This window comes from Pholis gunnellus (genome assembly GCF_910591455.1).
Source record: "Pholis gunnellus genome assembly, chromosome: 7".
NCBI lineage: Eukaryota > Metazoa > Chordata > Actinopteri > Perciformes > Pholidae > Pholis > Pholis gunnellus.
Genome location: NC_136533.1, coordinates 475,001 through 495,000, shown reverse-complemented (window position 1 = coordinate 495,000; position 20,000 = coordinate 475,001).

Genomic DNA, 20,000 nt, shown 5'->3' with positions numbered 1-20,000 from the left:
ATTCTCTTCTTTCAGCAGCTCTGACAGAACAAACCTCCACCTCCTGCAGGAGCTCTTTGTTTAACATGAGTGTGGATCTATTAGCCGTCTATATTTAGCCTTGACTCAGAGAAACGTGAGCGTAGAGGTGAATGGTTTGAACCGGACCTTCTTCAGCACCAGACCGGGATCCTGATCCAGCAGCTGCCGCTGGGCCAACATGTTCCCCACAGCCGAGCTCCTCCACCACAGCTTCTCCACCGGATCCAGCTGCACCCTGTGGAACAGGGACTGAAGAAGCAGTGATGGTCTGAATGTTACTTCACCAGCCTTAAAATAAACATTTCCTCCAGCTCCATCAGGAACAACTTCCACCAGTTTCATTTGGAACATGTTGGTCTCCACCACCTTGTTTCTTAGCTAAGAACAACCAAAGACATGTTAGGACAACATGTTACAAAGAACTTTGATGAGAGAGAACACAGGTTTAACTTCAGCACAACCTGATGCTGATGATCGGTTGAGTCCGCTTCTTCCTCTTTGCTGGATGAAAATCTTTTCTTTCTGAGGTCAATCTGAAGACAGTTGAGTCTGTTTGCTGTTGTTTGAGTCTCTTAGTTTGTTTTGAGTCTCTTAGTTTGTTTTGAATCTCTTAGAGTTGGTTTTGAGTCTCTTAGTTGGTTTTGAGTCTCTTGGAGTTTGTTTTGAGTCTCTTAGTTTATTTTGAGTCTCTTAGAGTTGGTTTTGAGTCTCTTAGAGTTTATTTTGAGTCTCTTAGTTTGTTTTGAGTCTCTTAGTTTGTTTTGAGTCTCTTAGTTTGTTTTGAGTCTCTTAGAGTTTATTTTGAGTCTCTTAGTTGGTTTTGAGTCTCTTAGAGTTGGTTTTGAGTCTCTTAGTTGGTTTTGAGTCTCTTAGAGTTGGTTTTGAGTCTCTTAGTTGGTTTTGAGTCTCTTGGAGTTTGTTTTGAGTCTCTTAGTTTGTTTTGAATCTCTTAGAGTTTGTTTTGAGTCTCTTAGTTGGTTTTGAGTCTCTTAGAGTTGGTTTTGAGTCTCTTAGTTGGTTTTGAGTCTCTTAGAGTTGGTTTTGAGTCTCTTAGTTGGTTTTGAGTCTCTTGGAGTTTGTTTTGAGTCTCTTAGTTTGTTTTGAATCTCTTAGAGTTTGTTTTGAGTCTCTTAGAGTTTATTTTGAGTCTCTTAGAGTTGGTTTTGAGTCTCTTAGTTGGTTTTGAGTCTCTTAGAGTTGGTTTTGAGTCTCTTGGAGTTTGTTTTGAGTCTCTTAGTTTATTTTGAGTCTCTTAGAGTTGGTTTTGAGTCTCTTAGAGTTTATTTTGAGTCTCTTAGAGTTGGTTTTGAGTCTCTTAGTTTGTTTTGAGTCTCTTAGTTTGTTTTGAATCTCTTAGAGTTGGTTTTGAGTCACTTAGTTTGTTTTGAGTCTCTTAGTTTGTTTTGAGTCTCTTAGAGTTTATTTTGAGTCTCTTAGTTTGTTTTGAGTCTCTTAGAGTTTATTTTGAGTCTCTTAGTTGGTTTTGAGTCTCTTAGAGTTGGTTTTGAGTCTCTTAGTTGGTTTTGAGTCTCTTAGAGTTGGTTTTGAGTCTCTTAGTTGGTTTTGAGTCTCTTGGAGTTTGTTTTGAGTCTCTTAGTTTATTTTGAGTCTCTTAGAGTTGGTTTTGAGTCTCTTAGAGTTTATTTTGAGTCTCTTAGAGTTGGTTTTGAGTCTCTTAGTTTGTTTTGAGTCTCTTAGTTTGTTTTGAATCTCTTAGAGTTGGTTTTGAGTCACTTAGTTTGTTTTGAGTCTCTTAGTTTGTTTTGAGTCTCTTAGAGTTTATTTTGAGTCTCTTAGTTTGTTTTGAGTCTCTTAGAGTTTATTTTGAGTCTCTTAGTTGGTTTTGAGTCTCTTAGAGTTGGTTTTGAGTCTCTTAGTTGGTTTTGAGTCTCTTAGAGTTGGTTTTGAGTCTCTTAGTTGGTTTTGAGTCTCTTGGAGTTTGTTTTGAGTCTCTTAGTTTGTTTTGAATCTCTTAGAGTTTGTTTTGAGTCTCTTAGTTGGTTTTGAGTCTCTTAGAGTTGGTTTTGAGTCTCTTAGTTGGTTTTGAGTCTCTTAGAGTTGGTTTTGAGTCTCTTAGTTGGTTTTGAGTCTCTTAGTTGGTTTTGAGTCTCTTGGAGTTTGTTTTGAGTCTCTTAGTTTATTTTGAGTCTCTTAGAGTTGGTTGTGAGTCTCTTAGAGTTTATTTTGAGTCTCTTAGAGGTGGTTTTGAGTCTCTTAGAGTTTATTTTGAGTCTCTTAGAGTTGGTTTTGAGTCTCTTAGAGTTTATTTTGAGTCTCTTAGAGGTGGTTTTGAGTCTCAGAGTTTATTTTGAGTCTCTTAGAGTTGGTTTTGAGTCTCTTAGAGTTTATTTTGAGTCTCTTAGAGTTGGTTTTGAGTCTCTTAGTTGGTTTTGAGTCTCTTGGAGTTTGTTTTGAGTCTCTTAGTTTGTTTTGAATCTCTTAGAGTTTGTTTTGAGTCTCTTAGTTGGTTTTGAGTCTCTTAGAGTTGGTTTTGAGTCTCTTAGTTGGTTTTGAGTCTCTTAGAGTTGGTTTTGAGTCTCTTGGTTGGTTTTGAGTCTCTTAGTTGGTTTTGAGTCTCTTGGAGTTTGTTTTGAGTCTCTTAGTTTGTTTTGAATCTCTTAGAGTTTGTTTTGAGTCTCTTAGAGTTTATTTTGAGTCTCTTAGAGTTGGTTTTGAGTCTCTTAGTTGGTTTTGAGTCTCTTAGAGTTGGTTTTGAGTCTCTTAGTTGGTTTTGAGTCTCTTGGAGTTTGTTTTGAGTCTCTTAGTTTATTTTGAGTCTCTTAGAGTTGGTTGTGAGTCTCTTAGAGTTTATTTTGAGTCTCTTAGAGGTGGTTTTGAGTCTCTTAGAGTTTATTTTGAGTCTCTTAGAGTTGGTTTTGAGTCTCTTAGAGTTTATTTTGAGTCTCTTAGAGGTGGTTTTGAGTCTCAGAGTTTATTTTGAGTCTCTTAGAGTTGGTTTTGAGTCTCTTAGAGTTTATTTTGAGTCTCTTAGAGTTGGTTTTGAGTCTCTTAGAGTTTATTTTGAGTCTCTTAGAGGTGGTTTTGAGTCTCTTAGAGTTTATTTTGAGTCTTAGAGTTTATTTTGAGTCTTAGAGTTTATTTTGAGTCTCTTAGAGTTTGTTTTGAGTCTCTTAGTTTGTTTTGAATCTCTTAGAGTTTGTTTTGAGTCTCTTTGTAGATGTTTGAAGTCTCGCTCTTCTTTTGTCCCCAGTGTCTGAGACATATGAGCACAGGTCTAAACATTTGGTCTTTATATTGTAGGAAGGTTGTGACTGTGTCACTGCTAACATCCATCATAAAGCCTTCAGGCCTTCATTCTAAGAGTATTTAATACTCAAAAATACATGTTCCTTTAGTATTTCATCATGTGCTGGTATTTTCCACCACAAACCGGCGTCCTCGTTGTCCTCTAGCCGTGGTGTGCTGTGGGGGGGGGGGGGGGGGGGGGGGGGGGGGGGTCCTGATGCCATTAGTGGTGTTTATTGTGCAGCAGGGTGCTGAAGCACCAGCCAGGCCTTTAATCAGAGGCCTGCCGGGCCATCCTCACTGTTTACCTGATACACCTGCCTGTTAATTACACACAGAGGGAGGCTGTCCTTCAGCCGGACACCACACAGAGCTGAGAGACACCAGGTGTTCACAGAGACACGATATCTATCAGCCATTTAAAGTTCATACATCAAAGCACAGAACACTTTATCATAGAAGCAACATTATCGATCATTAAGACAAACACACACACACACACACACACACACACACACACACACACACACTCACCATGACAGAAGAGGCAGCAACACTCCTGCTGTCGTCTTCTTCACTCTGAAAAACAAACAAACATTCAACGTTCACTAAAGTCTGACAGTATAACTCTGAGTACTACACATTGGCAGGTACATTTACTTTAGTACAACTGAGGTACTTTACTTGATTATTATTCTATGCTGCTTTACAAACTAAATCAATATTGAACTATACTTTTATCTGACAGCTAGAACTCAAAACATTCCACATCTTGATGACATTAATACACATACCAACTCGTTTCTGCTCCCGTCATTACGACTTTATTACGATAACATCTGAAATGTAACGAATCTCTTAAATCCCTCAAAGACTTAAAACACACTGAGAGGAAGAGGAGGCTTTCATCTTCATCCTGACGTCTTTATTTACCTTAATGAGCTCCATTAACTAGTCTCTTCTTCCTCTCTCTGATGAATCCCTTTCATCTTCATCCCTCTCTAACTCCTCTTCATCAGCTTTGTCTCAGTACAGTCACATGTTTATTATCTAATGCATTCTTTATGAATATGTGGTGTGTTTAATCTCTGAACTAGAGACTGAGCTTCATCTCCAGTTTAATCAAACCGTCCTGGCCCAGAACAGATAAGCCTACAGTGAGTCACGGTGAGTCACGGTGAGTCACGGTGAGTCACGGTGATTCACGGTGAGTCACGGCGAGTCACGGCGAGTCACGGCGATTCACGGCGAGTCACGGCGAGTCACGGCGAGTCACGGCGAGTCACGGCGATTCACGGCGAGTCACGGCGATTCACGGCGATTCACCGTGACTCACCGTTACTCACCGGTAAGTAACACTGTTAGAACTGTTAGAACTGCTAGCGCTGTTAACGCTGTTAGCGCTGTTAGCACTTTTAACGCTGTTAGCGCTGCTAGCGCTGTTAGCACTGTTAGCGCTGTTAGAACAGTTAACACTGTTAGAACAGTTAACACTGTTAGCGCAGTTAGCGCTGTTAGAACTGTTAACACTGGTAGAACTGTTAGCGCTGTTAGCGCTGTAGCTGTGAGCCACCGACTTCTCCATCGACATGTTGAGAGCCGTTTAGAGACAATCGAAATGACCTTTAATAGTTTTGAGTGAGCGTCACGGTTCATCTCTTCTTTGTTTGTCTGACTGTTGATTAAAATGTTTTATGGAATTATTTATTTTATTCTATTTGGCTTTTAAACTCTTTTATTGTCTTTCTCGATCTATTTGATAGTTTTTATTATGAATCTTGACGGTTTTCTTCACCAGTGAACTTCTGTAGTAAAGGGACAGTTTACTCAGAGATCAACCTGAGAGATGATGTAAGTACTGAAACATCTCATTTACATATTAATCGAGATTTAGGAGGACGAGTAATGAGAGCGGAGCGAGATAACGGCGTTACAGGTGTGTGCTCTCAGAGAGCAGAACGCTCTGCTCTGGCCTCTCATTCAGCGCCGCCGGCTCATTGTTTGATGAAAAAGACATTTTGGACGGAGCGGCGCTCCTCCATGTCGGGGTCACCGGCGGGCAAAGGAATTATGATTACGCTCCGTTTCTCTGCAGACCCTCATAAAGAGGCCGATGATGAGACTCAGACCAACATGAATGTGTTGTTAAGAGGAGAGCCGTCTCGCTGTTGTTCACTCCACCGGGTTCATCTCCACACGATGGAGGTCACGTCTGTGATTCCTTCATTTCTTCTCACGGAGCTTCTCTGATTTATGACTAAACGAGGTCTCAGAGAGCAGAACCATCTCTAAACGTCTACAAACTGATCCTGATTCATTTCATTAAGATTTATATTTGACTATTATTATTCTAGTCTGATGATGTTCCGTTGTGTTGATTCTACTTCAGCACATTTTAAAGGAAGCAGCTGTTATACTGACAGGTGTTTCTGTTATTTTGTCCACCCCCATTTAAACCAACGAGGCTTTACTGCAGGTTTCATTAGACTGACTTAGTGTCAGCTAGCTGTACCTAATAAACTGGACTCTGAAATATTCATATTTCTACGTTTACATCGGTCCCTGAAATAGTGTTTTGACTTTTCTTCTCTGGAAAACAATAATTGATGCTCTTGATTTAATAAGATTAATACGATCTGATATCTGTTGTGTTGTATTCAGAATATTCACCATCAATAATGATATCTAGTCAGAAGATCTTCTCACCGTCCTGGAGGCGCTCAGAGACACAGAGTCGCTCCTCAGAGACAGAAGGTCGGAGCAGGACATGTCTCCTCCGTCGGGGCTCAGACTGGGATCTGGAGGGACCGGGTCTGCAGGTCTCTGTGGTTCTGGAGTCCCCGCTGGTCCAACTGAAGCCGGTCTCAGAGACTGTAGAACATAAGGGAGGAAGTGAAGGAGTGAAGGAGACTTTTAGCTGAACACAGAATCCTGACGTTAGGAGACACAGCAGAGAGGACAGAACGTTTCAACAGCAGACCTCTGTTCATGTCTGCTGTAGAGACGGGTACCTGAAGGTATCTGGAGGTATCTGGAGGTATCTGAAGGTACCTGAAGGTACCTGAAGGTATCTGAAGGTAGCTGAAGGTAGCTGAAGGTATCTGAAGGTACCTGAAGGTATCTGAAGGTACCTGAAGGTATCTGGAGGTAGCTGAAGGTATCTGGAGGTAGCTGAAGGTATCTGGAGGTATCTGAAGGTACCTGAAGGTACCTGAAGGTATCTGAAGGTACCTGAAGGTAGCTGAAGGTATCTGGAGGTATCTGGAGGTATCTGAAGGTATCTGAAGGTATCTGAAGGTATCTGAAGGTATCTGGAGGTATCTGGAGGTATCTGGAGGTATCTGGAGGTATCTGGAGGTATCTGGAGGTATCTGAAGGTATCTGGATCCTGGACCCAGTAGTTTAGTAGTTTAGTTGACTTCCTGTTGGGTGACGGTCGGTCCGTCTGAAGCACACAGCTGTGCACACTGGAGACGTGTTTGAACTGATTCACACGTTTCAGCTTTCACACTGAAGACATCGAGACAGATGAACGAGGAGGGTCCACGTCACAGACCAGACCAGGTCCTTCTGTCCTCACCTTTCACAATAAAAGCCCCACACACTCACCCTGTCAGTGTTCACCAGAGAGTATCTCAGCTGAGAGTTGCTGAAGATACACAAGTTATGTTGCTGCTCTGGGTCAAAGGATCTTTTTGTTGCTGCTCTTTTCTTCAGCCTTTAAAACTTTATATTCACATTTCTGTGTTTCTTAATAATCTCTGAAGCTCCAAAGATCCTGGAGAGTTTTCTAAACTCCCGTTCCTCTGGTGATGAAGCTGATGAATAAAAGCAGCTTCCTCCCTGCAGCATCGTGTGAAACACACACACACCTGCTCACAGTGAGCTCCACACACACACACACCTGCTCACATCACTTCAGATCCTCACCGCTGTCGCTCAGACGGCTCCGATTAGCATATGAGAGTGTTTACAACTCAACAAAATGTCCGCCCGCCTCCCTGAAGGTGGCGTTCATCTTCACAACGAGCGGGACGCCTCGGCCTGTTGACTACAATCAGGCCTCAGACATCAGCAGCAGTTTAACATCTCAGAGCCTCACAGAGCCCAGATCAGCCTCTGAGTGTTCAGGACGGGAGTCCCAGGAGAGCTCATTATCCCTGCAGTCACTACTGTACACACACTCACACACAGACACACACACACACACACTCACACACAGACACACACACACTCACACAGAGACGTCACAGCTCTCATTGTGACTGCAGCTAATGGTTTGGACATCACTGCTACTGTAAATAACAATGACTGCTTCACAGGAGGTTGCTGTTGGCTCTTGATGAGACGTGATCATCAGATGGAGGTTTACAGGTTTACAGCGCTCCACTTGTTCAGCGGTGAAGCTTCGGCTTGTTGAGTGTTTCTCTGGTGTCGTGAGGTTTACGGCAGGAAACGCACAATAAACTGTCGCTACACCTTTTATTGCTGTGGACAGCCAGCGCCCAAAGTATTTATAGGAATACTGAATTCATTATCATTAATAAACAGAACGCACATTAAGAGTCTCATCACCACAACAAGGCTCTAGATGTGTCTCTAGTAGCTTTTGACAAAGAAAGTCTTCACGAGGGTTCAGAAAGTCGCCAGATTTTGCGAGAAAGTCGCCAAGTTGGCAACACTGGCACCGACTAAATATGTCCCCAGAGCAACATAGGACGTAACAATGGTTCCTATCACATATAAAACCAAACAAAAATCCATCTTCATAAAAACAAGTTGTACAAATAATAATATATAAACAAGCATCTTAAAGCTGCTGCAGATGTAAAAACAAAAGCATTTAACTTACCAGAGCTGCTGTTCACTGTTTAAAGACAAAGTCCATCCTCCTTTCTTTGTTCATAAAGAGTTTAATCTCACGTTGTTCAGTTCATCCGTGTGTTTTAGTTCCAGTCAGAAGTTCTTCTGGATTCATGGACGCCAGTGAAGACATCGAGCCTCCTCAGTTGTGTTTCTTGAACGTTTTAATGCGTTTGAGGCTGAACATGTCGCTCCACAGAGGCAGCAGATGTTGGGATCGTCACCGCCCAACATGTCACGCTAGCCCACTGACCAATCACGTACGTGTAGGCCAGCTAGCAGCTCTGACACGTCAAAGAATACGCCCACCATGTCAAACTAAAGATCTGATTGGTTGAACACTATGACAATCAACAATATCGCAGAGCAGCTGAGGAACACAGTAGCTGTGCAATGAGAAAATAAGATAATGGGAAAAATATTTGTATAGATTAAAATACATGTAGTGTATTTAAGAAAAAGTATTAAATTATAAAATAGTTCTAACTTGTGATTCTGTTTAGGCCAGCAGAGAAGGCTTTGCAGGCCCTGACGGCCACCACTGGTTTACATTAAATACACTACACCGTGCATTAAATACACTACACCGTGCATTAAATACACTACGCCGTACATTAAATACACTACGCCGTACATTAAATACACTACACCGTACATTAAATACACTACACCGTGCATTAAATACACTACACCGTGCATTAAATACACTACGCCGTACATTAAATACACTACACCGTGCATTATATACACTACACCGTACATTAAATACACTACGCCGTGCATTATATACACTACACCGTACATTAAATACACTACGCCGTGCATTATATACACTACGCCGTACATTAAATACACTACGCCGTGCATTAAATACACTACGCCGTGCATTAAATACACTACGCCGTGCATTAAATACACTACGCCGTACATTAAATACACTACACCGTACATTAAATACACTACACCGTGCATTAAATACACTACGCCGTGCATTAAATACACTACGCCGTACATTAAATACACTACACCGTGCATTATATACACTACACCGTACATTAAATACACTACACCGTGCATTAAATACACTACGCCGTACATTAAATACACTACGCCGTACATTAAATACACTACGCCGTGCATTAAATACACTACGCCGTACATTAAATACACTACACCGTGCATTAAATACACTACACCGTACATTAAATACACTACGCCGTACATTAAATACACTACGCCGTGCATTAAATACACTACGCCGTACATTAAATACACTACGCCGTGCATTATATACACTACGCCGTGCATTAAATACACTACGCCGTACATTAAATACACTACGCCGTGCATTAAATACACTACGCCGTGCATTAAATACACTACGCCGTACATTAAATACACTACGCCGTACATTAAATACACTACGCCGTGCATTAAATACACTACGCCGTGCATTAAATACACTACGCCGTACATTAAATACACTACGCCGTACATTAAATACACTACGCCGTGCATTAAATACACTACGCCGTGCATTAAATACACTACGCCGTACATTAAATACACTACGCCGTACATTAAATACACTACGCCGTACATTAAATACACTACGCCGTGCATTAAATACACTACGCCGTGCATTATATACACTACGCCGTGCATTAAATACACTACGCCGTACATTAAATACACTACGCCGTGCATTAAATACACTACGCCGTGCATTAAATACACTACGCCGTGCATTAAATACACTACGCCGTACATTAAATACACTACGCCGTACATTAAATACACTACGCCGTGCATTAAATACACTACGCCGTGCATTAAATACACTGTACACTACGTACTCTATACCAGAGGTCTTCAACAGGGGGTGAGGTACTGCAGGGGGGTCATGAAATGTTTGTTTTCTTCCAAACATGAATGTGTCCATTATTTTAATAGGTCAGTATTGTTTGCAAGATAACAGGTGTGTGTATGCATGACAGTGGTGCTAACAGGCCATCACTCACTTTCGTTCCCACATTTATGTTTAAAATAAAAACGTTGAAGGCCCTGCTCTCTACCATAGATCTTCAATGTTTGGACCCCCGACTATATATATTGTATAAGATGGTGTTTTATATTAAACTGGGCCTAGTGCCATGTATACACACACCTCATAACTGATACCAATGCCAATATCAACATCGTCTGTTAATGATGATAATCATACTGTTCAAATAGACGTTTTTATTTTAAACATAAATGTGGAAACAACAGTGAGTGATGTTCTGTTAGTGACACACACACACACACACACACACACACCTGTTATCCTGCATACTGATGAAGACCTCTGCCATAGACTATGGAACGCACAATGAATACTACACCAAACACTACCACACGTATGGGTCGCGGACCTGTTTTCAGAGGGTTGCGGCGGCCTTTGCCGGGGAAATGTTTTAACTGAAATTTATTTTGAAGGAGATTCTTTATGCAGCGAAGTTATTCACTGAATTCACACACATTCCACAGACAAGAACACAACGTGTGTGTTCATGCTAACTGAGCGAAACGCAAGTACGACACCGACTACACGAGACCACATGAGACCACGCGAGGCCACGCGAGGCCACGCGAGGCCACGCGAGGCCACGCGAGACCACGCGAGGCCACGCGAGACCACGCGAGACCACGCGAGACCACGCGAGACAACGCGAGGCCACGCGAGGCCACGCGAGACCACGCGAGACCACGCGAGACCACGCGAGACCACGCGAGACCACGCGAGACCACACGAGGCCACACGAGACCACACAAGACCACATGGTGGGTCCCGCAGCCAGACCAGCTGAGAACCACTTCCTCCACTGAACACTCCTCTGCAGGGGAAACAACAGATAAAGAACCTGGTCCCAAGAGCGAGTCGCTTCGTACCAGGAAGTGGAAGTTTGCCAACACGTGTGAAGTGGTTCTCTGGAGGAACCACTGATCTCTACCGGAGCAGACGGAGCTGAGCCTTCAAAGGTTCTGTTCTATCAATGAGACTAATGAGCAGAAGTGTTTGACATGTACGTTGTATAAATAATGACTCTCAGTCATGGAGGAGGAGACGTGATGTTTAAACGTAGTGATGAAGGTCGTCTCACGTTTGCACTCTTCTTGTGTTTGTTTGTCTTCATGTTGAGATTAGTGAACATGATTCAGGTCTTCCTCCATCTTTAACATGAATATGTAAGTGAAGCTTCACAGAAACATAAAAACAAGCTGTGATGGGTTTTAATTACCAGTCAGATGAGTGTTTGATGTTTAATGAGCAGGTTGTCTCTGCGGTACGTACGGTGAGGAAGACCTCGGTGTGACACCACGTGGAGCCTTTCATTGGTTCTGCTGAGCGTTGGCAGTGAGCTGTGATGTTGAAGGAGGCTGAGGACACTTTCCTCTTTCTCACTGCTCTCTGAATGTTAACACACCGCCCGTTAGAAAGCAGGAGAATCACCAGCAAACACCAACAAACTCCTCGTTCCTCTGAACCAGAAGAGAACAATGAATGAAGCCTTCAGTGGAGCACAACGAGAGAATGGAAACATCATGAAGGTCCTGTTGGTCTTTGGTTCCTTGAGTTCTCTGTTGATGCTCTGATACGTTCATCACTAAAGGTTCACGAGTTCATCATTAATGTACCGACGTTTGAAAGTTCTGACCTCAGAAGTAAAAGCAAAGATAAATTAGTGAGGTCATCACATCACCTTCATCACAATAAGACGAACGTCTTCCTGTGTGATGACCTCCAGTGACCCCCCGTCCACCGTTTATCAGACGCTCATCCAGCAGCTTCATCCTCTCTGCGGTCATAGTAGTCCTCGTATCGCCGTCTGAGGGACGGTTTGAATTCTTGTGAGGGGTAAATATCTTTATGCATGACATCAGCATCTTCATAACTCATCACTTTAAGGAGGAGACTGATGGAGGTCTGGATGGATGAGACACGTTCACCTCTCTGAGCTGAAGGAGTTACTACTTCACCATGTTTTAGCTTCCTGTTGTTACCGCCAGCTGCACACGACTCTTCATCATTTATAAAAGACCTCACACGACGTTAAAGAGGTCACGTGACCTCACACGGACGTTAAAGAGGTCACGTGACCTCACACGGCGTTAAAGAGGTCACGTGACCTCACACGGACGTTAAAGAGGTCACGTGACCTCACACGGACGTTAAAGAGGTCACGTGACCTCACGCGACAGGTTTGAAATCATCACCTTCACAATCTAATGAAGTGATTTTAAACAACCAGCGATCTGTAAAGCAGCTGGTCTGGAGGCTGATTTATTAAGATGATTTAAAACACAACTTGTCTGTTAAATATATATAGTGATGTCATATATATATTATAGTGATGTCATCTGTGAAGCCTGTTTCTGTGTCTCCTGGTTTAGGAGAATAAATAATGAATGACCATGCAGCCCTGCTAACAGTGACGTGATGAAGCCATCCTGGGCTGAATACAAACATGAGATTCAGAACTTTGTCCAGTGGTGCGACAAACACTTCCTCATCCTCAACGTCAGGAAGACAGAGGAGATGGTGTTCAACCCCAAACACAGTGGAGACCCTCACCAGTGGTCATCCAACCAGAGCACAGGTGGACTCCTACAGTGTGGGCAACACACTGACAATGACCTGACATGGAGTGTTCAGGTAGTAAATGTCTGCACTAGGGTCCAACAGCGCTTCCTTCACTACACTTCCTTCACTTCCTTCCTACACTTCCTTCGTAGGCTGAGGGTCTTTGGTGTCAACCAGAAGGTGTTGCTTCTCTTCTACCACGCCGTAGAGAGCGTCCTGCGGTTTGGCCTCTCAGGGTTCAGCTGAAAGCCCAGATCACCGGCTCACACAAAGAGCCATGAAGATGATGGGAGTCAGACAGCATCCCACACTCCAGGCCGTCTCTGATGAGACTATCATCAGACAGAAGATCATCTCAGACCCACTCATGTCCTCACCCTGAAGATCAGCTTCTTCCCTCAGGCAGACGCTTCAGAGTCCCCGAGTTCAGCTCCACCGCTTTAAGAACTCCTTTTGTCCATCAAAGCCCTAAATGGCGAGCTAGCCAGAGCTTAACCCAGTAACAGATGTCTTTCCTTAAATTCATTTTTGTATTTTAATTATCTTAACTATACACGACAGGTGTGTTGTACAGGTGTGCAATGTATTTGTTGGCTGGTGGTAGTCTTTTTGCATGTACAGTAGGTACTGTGTGTGTGTATGTGGACTGTGTATGTAATGTATGTATATATATGTTACTTGTATTGTTTGTGTGTGTGTGTATATATATGTTACTTGTATTGTTTGTGTATGTATGTATATATATGTTACTTGTATTGTTTGTGTATGTAATGTATATATATGTTACTTGTATTGTTTGTGTATGTAATGTATATATATGTTACTTGTATTGTTTGTGTATGTAATGTATATATATGTTACTTGTATTGTTTGTGTATGTAATGTATATATATGTTACTTGTATTGTTTGTGTGTGTGTGTATATATATGTTACTTGTATTGTTTGTGTATGTAATGTATATATATGTTACTTGTATTGTTTGTGTATGTAATGTATATATATGTTACTTGTATTGTTTGTGTATGTAATGTATATATATGTTACTTGTATTGTTTGTGTGTGTGTGTATATATATGTTACTTGTATTGTTTGTGTGTGTAATGTATATATATGTTACTTGTATTGTTTGTGTATGTAATGTATATATATGTTACTTGTATTGTTTGTGTATGTAATGTATATATATGTTACTTGTATTGTTTGTGTGTGTGTGTATATATATGTTACTTGTATTGTTTGTGTATGTATGTATATATATGTTACTTGTATTGTTTGTGTATGTAATGTATATATATGTTACTTGTATTGTTTGTGTATGTAATGTATATATATGTTACTTGTATTGTTTGTGTGTGTGTGTATATATATGTTACTTGTATTGTTTGTGTGTGTGTGTGTATATATGTTACTTGTAATGTTTGTGTATGTAATGTATATATATGTTACTTGTATTGTTTGTGTGTGTGTGTATATATATGTTACTTGTATTGTTTGTGTATGTATGTATATATATGTTACTTGTATTGTTTGTGTATGTAATGTATATATATGTTACTTGTATTGTTTGTGTGTGTGTGTATATATATGTTACTTGTATTGTTTGTGTATGTATGTATATATATGTTACTTGTATTGTTTGTGTATGTAATGTATATATATGTTACTTGTATTGTTTGTGTATGTAATGTATATATATGTTACTTGTATTGTTTGTGTATGTATGTATATATATGTTACTTGTATTGTTTGTGTATGTATGTATATATATGTTACTTGTATTGTTTGTGTGTGTATGTATATATATGTTACTTGTATTGTTTGTGTATGTATGTATATATATGTTACTTGTATTGTTTGTGTATGTATGTATATATATGTTACTTGTATTGTTTGTGTATGTATGTATATATATGTTACTTGTATTGTTTGTGTGTGTGTGTATATATATGTTACTTGTATTGTTTGTGTATGTAATGTATATATATGTTACTTGTATTGTTTGTGTGTGTGTGTATATATGTTACTTGTATTGTTTGTGTATGTAATGTATATATATGTTACTTGTATTGTTTGTGTATGTAATGTATATATATGTTACTTGTATTGTTTGTGTATGTATGTATATATATGTTACTTGTATTGTTTGTGTGTGTAATGTATGTATATATATGTTACTTGTATTGTTTGTGTATGTATGTATATATATGTTACTTGTATTGTTTGTGTATGTATGTATATATATGTTACTTGTATTGTTTGTGTATGTATGTATATATATGTTACTTGTATTGTTTGTGTATGTATGTATATATATGTTACTTGTATTGTTTGTGTATGTGTGTATATATATGTTACTTGTATTGTCTTAACAGCAGACTGTGTGTTTGTCTCCAAGACACATTTCCTTCGGGACAATAAATCTTATCTTATCTTAAAAAAAATAATGTTCTTTATGCTAATTATGTCTGTTAGCTGTGTAAATATCTACTGTTAGCAAAAGACAATATAAATACATTATGCAAATACCTCACGTGTACTTTCATCCATCAAACACAACGGGGGGGGATCATTGTGTGTAACAATCATCTTTGTTATATCTCTGGTAACATTAGCCGCTAACTAGCATAGCACACAGCAATCTACAACACAACTGCCATTGCATTGTGGGTAACGTAGTCACCAGGTTCTGACACAGAAAGAGGGAATCTCTGCTTGAGATCATGTTTAAAAACTATTATTGTGATTATTAAATCATCTGATCATCATATTTTCTGATTTAATTCTTGTCTTTTGTTGACGTCTTCCTTTATTTGAATACTGTGACACAAAACAACTCGTCCTGTCCTCATGATCAAGATGAAGAGCAGGTCTGTGATGAAAGTGATGGTTTCTCGTTCTCTCTGGAATAAGAATATTTAAAACAGTTCATGTGAACACAAACATCTAAACGAGCGACGTGAGGAATAATCACGGCTCTAAAGCCACAAACCCGTCAGACCGATGAAGAAGAGCTGTCAGGACGTCGGCTTTGAACTCCATCAGAGACATCGTTTAAAACAAAGAACAAAGAGACGAAGACGAAGACACCAACCTGCTCCTGCTCCTCCTCCTCCTCCTCCTCCTCCTCCTCCTCCTCCTCCTCCTCCTCCTCCTCCGCCTGAGTGATCAGCAGCGCCGGGACGCTGCCGCCCGACTCCACAGCTGCCTGCTGGTCCTGTACCTGGTCCTGTACCTGGTCCAGGTGCTGGTGCTGATCAGCTCTCTGGTCCTGGTTCAGATTAACTTTCTGGTCCTGGTCCTGGTCCTGGTCCTGGTCCTGGTCCTGGTCCTGCTGAGCTCGGGACAGATCCTCAACTGAATCTCTGCCGCGTCCTGCTGGATTCTGGTCTACTTCCTGCCCTTCCAGCTGGTCCGGCGGTGGATCTTGATCTTGACCCTGATCCTGGTCTCGACCACAGTGAAGATCCAGTTTAGGAATCTGAGAATCCTGGTGTGTGTCCAGGTTCAGGTCTTGCAGTGAACGCAGGTCTTCAGTTTTGGAGAACCGAAGTTCATCGTCCAGAGAGGATTCTGGGAAATCTTCCTCCATTGTACAGTAGTCTTCCTCAGTAGTCTTCCTCAGTAGTCTTCCTCAGTAGTCTTCCTCAGTAGTCTTCCTCAGTCTTCTTCCTCAGTCCTCTTCCTCAGTCGTCTTCCTCAGTCCTCTTCCTCAGTAGTCTTCCTCAGTAGTCTTCCTCAGTAGTTTTCCTCAGTCGTCTTCCTCAGTAGTCTTCCTCAGTCGTCTTCCTCAGTCGTCTTCCTCAGTCGTCTTCCTCAGTAGTCTTCCTCAGTAGTCTTCCTCAGTCCTCTTCCTCAGTAGTTTTCCTCAGTCGTCTTCCTCAGTAGTCTTCCTCAGTAGTCTTCCTCAGTAGTCTTCCTCAGTAGTCTTCCTCAGTCCTCTTCCTCAGTAGTTTTCCTCAGTCGTCTTCCTCAGTAGTCTTCCTCAGTCGTCTTCCTCAGTCGTCTTCCTCAGTAGTCTTCCTCAGTAGTCTTCCTCAGTCCTCTTCCTCAGTAGTTTTCCTCAGTCCTCTTCCTCAGTAGTCTTCCTCAGTCGTCTTCCTCAGTCGTCTTCCTCAGTCGTCTTCCTCAGTAGTCTTCCTCAGTCGTCTTCCTCAGTCGTCTTCCTCAGTAGTCTTCCTCAGTCCTCTTCCTCAGTCCTCTTCCTCAGTAGTCTTCCTCAGTAGTCTTCCTCAGTAGTCTTCCTCAGTCCTCTTCCTCAGTCCTCTTCCTCAGTCGTCTTCCTCAGTATTCTTCCTCAGTAGTCTTCCTCAGTCCTCTTCCTCAGTAGTCTTCCTCAGTCGTCTTCCTCAGTAGTCTTCCTCAGTCGTCTTCCTCAGTCGTCTTCCTCAGTCGTCTTCCTCAGTAGTCTTCCTCAGTAGTCTTCCTCAGTCCTCTTCCTCAGTAGTTTTCCTCAGTCGTCTTCCTCAGTAGTCTTCCTCAGTAGTCTTCCTCAGTAGTCTTCCTCAGTAGTCTTCCTCAGTCCTCTTCCTCAGTAGTTTTCCTCAGTCGTCTTCCTCAGTAGTCTTCCTCAGTAGTCTTCCTCAGTAGTCTTCCTCAGTCCTCTTCCTCAGTAGTCTTCCTCAGTCGTCTTCCTCAGTCGTCTTCCTCAGTAGTCTTCCTCAGTCGTCTTCCTCAGTCGTCTTCCTCAGTAGTCTTCCTCAGTCCTCTTCCTCAGTAGTCTTCCTCAGTAGTCTTCCTCAGTCGTCTTCCTCAGTATTCTTCCTCAGTAGTCTTCCTCAGTCGTCTTCCTCAGTAGTCTTCCTCAGTCCTCTTCCTCAGTCCTCTTCCTCAGTAGTCTTCCTCAGTAGTCTTCCTCAGTAGTCTTCCTCAGTCGTCTTCCTCAGTATTCTTCCTCAGTAGTCTTCCTCAGTCGTCTTCCTCAGTAGTCTTCCTCAGTCCTCTTCCTCAGTCCTCTTCCTCAGTCGTCTTCCTCAGTATTCTTCCTCAGTAGTCTTCCTCAGTCCTCTTCCTCAGTAGTCTTCCTCAGTCCTCTTCCTCAGTAGTCTTCCTCAGTCCTCTTCCTCAGTAGTCTTCCTCAGTCGTCTTCCTCAGTCGTCTTCCTCAGTATTCTTCCTCAGTAGTCTTCCTCAGTCCTCTTCCTCAGTAGTCTTCCTCAGTCCTCTTCCTCAGTAGTCTTCCTCAGTAGTCTTCCTCAGTCGTCTTCCTCAGTCGTCTTCCTCAGTATTCTTCCTCAGTAGTCTTCCTCAGTCCTCTTCCTCAGTAGTCTTCCTCAGTCCTCTTCCTCAGTAGTCTTCCTCAGTCCTCTTCCTCAGTCCTCTTCCTCAGTAGTCTTCCTCAGTAGTCTTCCTCAGTCGTCTTCCTCAGTAGTCTTCCTCAGTAGTCTTCCTCAGTAGTCTTCCTCAGTAGTCTTCCTCAGTCCTCTTCCTCAGTATTCTTCCTCAGTAGTCTTCCTCAGTAGTCTTCCTCAGTAGTCTTCCTCAGTCCTCTTCCTCAGTAGTCTTCCTCAGTATTCTTCCTCAGTCCTCTTCCTCAGTAGTCTTCCTCAGTCCTCTTCCTCAGTAGTCTTCCTCAGTCGTCTTCCTCAGTAGTCTTCCTCAGTCCTCTTCCTCAGTCGTCTTCCTCAGTAGTCTTCCTCAGTCCTCTTCCTCAGTAGTCTTCCTCAGTCGTCTTCCTCAGTAGTCTTCCTCAGTCCTCTTCCTCAGTCGTCTTCCTCAGTAGTCTTCCTCAGTAGTCTCCCTCAGTAGTCTTCCTCAGTCGTCTTCCTCAGTAGTCTTCCTCAGTATTCTTCCTCAGTCCTCTTCCTCAGTAGTCTTCCTCAGTAGTCTTCCTCAGTCCTCTTCCTCAGTAGTCTTCCTCAGTAGTCTTCCTCAGTAGTCTTCCTCAGTCCTCTTCCTCAGTAGTCTTCCTCAGTCGTCTTCCTCAGTAGTCTTCCTCAGTCCTCTTCCTCAGTCGTCTTCCTCAGTAGTCTTCCTCAGTAGTCTCCCTCAGTAGTCTTCCTCAGTCGTCTTCCTCAGTCGTCTTCCTCAGTCCTCTTCCTCAGTAGTCTTCCTCAGTCGTCTTCCTCAGTAGTCTTCCTCAGTCCTCTTCCTCAGTCGTCTTCCTCAGTAGTCTTCCTCAGTAGTCTCCCTCAGTAGTCTTCCTCAGTCCTCTTCCTCAGTAGTCTTCCTCAGTCGTCTTCCTCAGTAGTCTTCCTCAGTCCTCTTCCTCAGTCGTCTTCCTCAGTAGTCTTCCTCAGTAGTCTTCCTCAGTAGTCTTCCTCAGTCGTCTTCCTCAGTATTCTTCCTCAGTAGTCTTCCTCAGTCCTCTTCCTCAGTAGTCTTCCTCAGTCCTCTTCCTCAGTAGTCTTCCTCAGTCCTCTTCCTCAGTAGTCTTCCTCAGTCCTCTTCCTCAGTAGTCTTCCTCAGTCCTCTTCCTCAGTCCTCTTCCTCAGTAGTCTTCCTCAGTAGTCTTCCTCAGTAGTCTTCCTCAGTCCTCTTCCTCAGTAGTCTTCCTCAGTCCTCTTCCTCAGTCCTCTTCCTCAGTCCTCTTCCTCAGTAGTCTTCCTCAGTCGTCTTCCTCAGTAGTCTTCCTCAGTCCTCTTCCTCAGTCGTCTTCCTCAGTAGTCTTCCTCAGTAGTCTCCCTCAGTAGTCTTCCTCAGTCCTCTTCCTCAGTAGTCTTCCTCAGTCGTCTTCCTCAGTAGTCTTCCTCAGTCCTCTTCCTCAGTCGTCTTCCTCAGTAGTCTTCCTCAGTAGTCTTCCTCAGTAGTCTTCCTCAGTCGTCTTCCTCAGTATTCTTCCTCAGTAGTCTTCCTCAGTCCTCTTCCTCAGTAGTCTTCCTCAGTCCTCTTCCTCAGTAGTCTTCCTCAGTCCTCTTCCTCAGTAGTCTTCCTCAGTCCTCTTCCTCAGTAGTCTTCCTCAGTCCTCTTCCTCAGTCCTCTTCCTCAGTAGTCTTCCTCAGTAGTCTTCCTCAGTAGTCTTCCTCAGTCCTCTTCCTCAGTAGTCTTCCTCAGTCCTCTTCCTCAGTCCTCTTCCTCAGTCCTCTTCCTCAGTAGTCTTCCTCAGTCCTCTTCCTCAGTAGTCTTCCTCAGTCCTCTTCCTCAGGTCTGGAATGAGATTCATCTTCTTGTATAAAGTAGAATATTGTTGAGCGTTAAACTCCAGCGGAGCCGGTTTCATGGACCACAGCAGGAAAGACATGAAGACCAACGAGACCACAATCCATCAGAACCATCACTATGGAGACATTAAAGACATTTTATCATTTAA